This window comes from Ochotona curzoniae, unplaced genomic scaffold (assembly GCF_017591425.1).
Source record: "Ochotona curzoniae isolate NIBS_2020 unplaced genomic scaffold, NIBS_Ocur_1.0 scaffold_4505, whole genome shotgun sequence".
Taxonomy (NCBI): domain Eukaryota; kingdom Metazoa; phylum Chordata; class Mammalia; order Lagomorpha; family Ochotonidae; genus Ochotona; species Ochotona curzoniae.
In genome coordinates this window covers 39,894,213-39,897,774 of record NW_024467118.1, presented here as the reverse complement: position 1 = coordinate 39,897,774, position 3,562 = coordinate 39,894,213, and positions in this window count along the sequence as shown.

Genomic DNA, 3,562 nt, shown 5'->3' with positions numbered 1-3,562 from the left:
CTCCAGTCTTCACTTTCAAGCAAACACTTTACAATTAGTTATGACTCGATCGTTCTGCATCATGTTTGTCATCGGTGATTAGGATTCCAAACGGCACAGAACCAAAGTTTCGGAAACGGACGTGAGGAGTGTCACCAACTGCCAGAGATGGGAGAAATGTGTAGGTTGCATGTGCCTTGCTTTCGGAGGGCCTGATGAATTAACCAGGCAGAGGTGGAGGTCTCCTGTGAGCTCTCAGGTTAGACAGGAACCACACAAACCAAAACTCCACCTCATGGATGTCACACACAGGGTAAGAGAAGATGTTTGTTTTCTCAAAAAAAAATTTTTTTTTCTCAGCTGCCTCCTTAGAACTCACTGATTTAAAACACTTTGGCTAACTGGAGGAAATACCCCTGGAGCTTCTGCCTCCTATACTTTCTGCAAACTTTCCTAATGTTTCTGTAGCAAACTGCTCATTTCACACACTCACTCACTTAGCTGAATAAAAAAAGAGAATAGATTTTGCTTTAGCAAACTCACATTTACTTCAGCCTTGACCTTTGGCTGGAATCCCTCAGGAACCAGACTGTCTTAGAAGAGCAAAGATCATTGTCCTTATTTTTAATTTACAAGGCTATTAATTTGCTGAACTTGTGGAAACAGCGCAGATGCTGGTGAGCAATGAAAAGGCACCTCAGATCACTATCTTCGCTTCATTCACCCAACCCTTGTTTTGAAAATATGAAACACCAGACCTCTTCTTCCATAGTGTGTTGCCATTTCTAATTAAAACAGATCTTCTAGTTACTATACATATATCATATCTGCCTGTATTTTTTTAAATATATTACATTTACATCTAGGTTATAAACTGCAGAACTCTTCTCTCATAGAAACTTTAGGAAATTTCCACAAAATTAGTTTGCTCCTCTAAAAAGTATCTAGAACTGCCCAGGGTATTTTCCTCTGATAAAGAGTTTCTGACACATAACCATTAACCTCTGAACAAAGGGCCTCCAGCTGTTTTTTGCTCTTGACCTCATTTCCCACAATCCTCTGCTGCAGTCTGGCCTTACTTCAAAGACCTGCAGGCCAGGAGGGGCTGCACTTCTTCTATTTCCTCTTCTTCTCCCACTTCTTCTTTTGTGCTTTTTTTTTTTTTCTTCTTTCACTCTCTTCTTACACTTAAATGCCTTTGCTAGAAAAAAAAAAAATTCTAATCTCTTTATCTTCTTACAACTTTATAGTTCGCCTAATCATATGCTTAGCTTTTTTCTTTTCTCCCCAAGCAAAACTCCAAAATTTGCCTATGGTTGTTTAAAATGGGAAACAGAATCCAAATTTTGGAGCTATCTCTAAGACACCCTTAGGAATGACAGCATTGTAAGTTAAATAAGGAAAACTTAACATCAGATTACCAGAAAAAGCGAATCATTGTACCCAAAACATGGTTTCTTTGAATCAAAGAATGTAAGAGTCCCAAAGGATGTTGGTCGCTTGGCTGCCTCCTCCTCCTTCCATAACTTCAGGCTCACGGAAGCCAGGCTGTCCGTCCAAAGCCACCGAGTGTTTGTGAACAACGCAGAAATCGCCCATCTAGCACAGCACTCTGTTTTGACACCAGAATTTTTCCACTGTAGAAGCAGACTCACTTCTTTTCGTGATGGTTGCTGGAGGAATAATGCCTCCCACCTGTCACTTTTGGACTACAAGAGCATGAATAAGATTGCTGCCTTCACAGATCCATTCAGAGCCGAGCACTTTGCGTTATTCATTCTGCTTTGGCAACACATTTGTTTCTATTCCTTTTCTCCTTCATCCTGAAAAAGAGAAAAACATAATCAAACACCTCCATGAAAGATTGATCTTACAGAAAAATTAAATTTAGGACTACAGGATTTCAGAGCTAAAAGGAAGCTTGAATTCTTAGATTCCATGTCTCTTACTTTGCATTTGAGCCAACTGGTCCCAGGTTCGTTGTACTGTTAGTAAACTGGCTGGCAGCTGCAGGGCGTGTTTATGATCCAGCCTGATTTTCTTTCTACTCACATCTATTGGAGACTCTGGATATTACCACACTTTTCTACTAATACATTTGATTCACCGTGTTTGTGTGATTATTTTTGTATTTCAAGTATCTAAGATATATAATAATCAAAATGTCTCATAAATTCACTTTAAATCATTTAGTTACTCCTAAGTTTTTTCATAATTACAACTTCTCATGCAATGCCTACCACAGTCTCACATATCAAATATCAAATTTATCACTCTTCTGGGCAATAGCCAAAGCATACAGAATTTCTTTGGTGCTATATTTTAAAGAAACTCTTCACTTTGGTTTTTTTTTTTTTTAACTTGTTCTCCTGTGTTAGCCATGGGTAATATTGGCTTAATTTTAAGAAATCTTCTAATAAATGTTTTTAACTAAAGGTTTAAGAATTTTCAAGGAAAACAACTTGTCTCTACTAATGTTTGTTTTCACCTTTGAGAACAAAGTCCCATGAGTCAAAGTTTATAGCCAATCAAAACAGGCACATTACTTTCCCTTTTAATAGTGGAACAGGGACCTTTAACTTTCCTGGAGGCTTTGCTTTGGGGCTTATATGGAGCAGAACTTCCTTAACATTGGTAATCAGACCCACAGGACATGTGTTAATTGTTCCTGACATGTAGAACTATCTACAGTACCTCAGCTAATAACACCACTACAGACATTTCACTTTTGAAAAACACAATATTGAAGCCAATTACACATCTGTTAATTTACCTTCTCCTACCTTCCCAAGACATTAGTGTGGCTCATTCCAATAATGTCAAATTTCTCATTCCAAGAGATCAGCGAAGGCTGAGATGCAGACCAAGTTATAGTGGATGCCAGCTGATGCGACTGTCAAGCCAAAATCCATTTAAGCACATTTGTGTGCCTACAGAAGCATATAACTGATTCATTTCATGTTAGCTGGTAGCTTCAAATAAACATTTTTTTAAAGGGTAAGCTGCTCTAAGTGATTACCATTGACTGTGGTGAAAATTCAATGTAAGATGCTGGTATGTATTTATTCATGGGCTTTGAAATGTGTTACATTAATGAAAGTTCTTGTTACAAGAAATAGAAACAAACTTTATCATGAAAGGAAAAAAGGGGTGGGAGAGTATTGAATAAGGTCCACAGAGGCTTGCAGAATTGGTGGGAACAGACTGGGAAAATGGTCAGGAGCCTAGGATCACATAAGCTAGGCAACCACAGAAATTCCACTGCGGCCACTGCTGTCATCAACGCACCCTCCATCAATTCCTTGCCTTAATATTTGCTCAAAACTTTGAATCCTAAAGATGGTGGTTCATTGCCCCAATTCAAACCACACAGGTGCCTCATGAAAAGGCAGGTGACAAAGAATGTGCCCTTAGCCAGTTGTGTAACTCCCCAAAAAGCTAAACAGTAAGCTTTCCCAAAATAGGACCAGAAACTAACAAAAAGTGAAATTAGTTAATGAAACCTCTCTCCTTCTTTCTCTCTCTCTCTCTCTCTCTCTCTCTCTCTCTCTCACACACACACACACACACACACTTGTTTTCA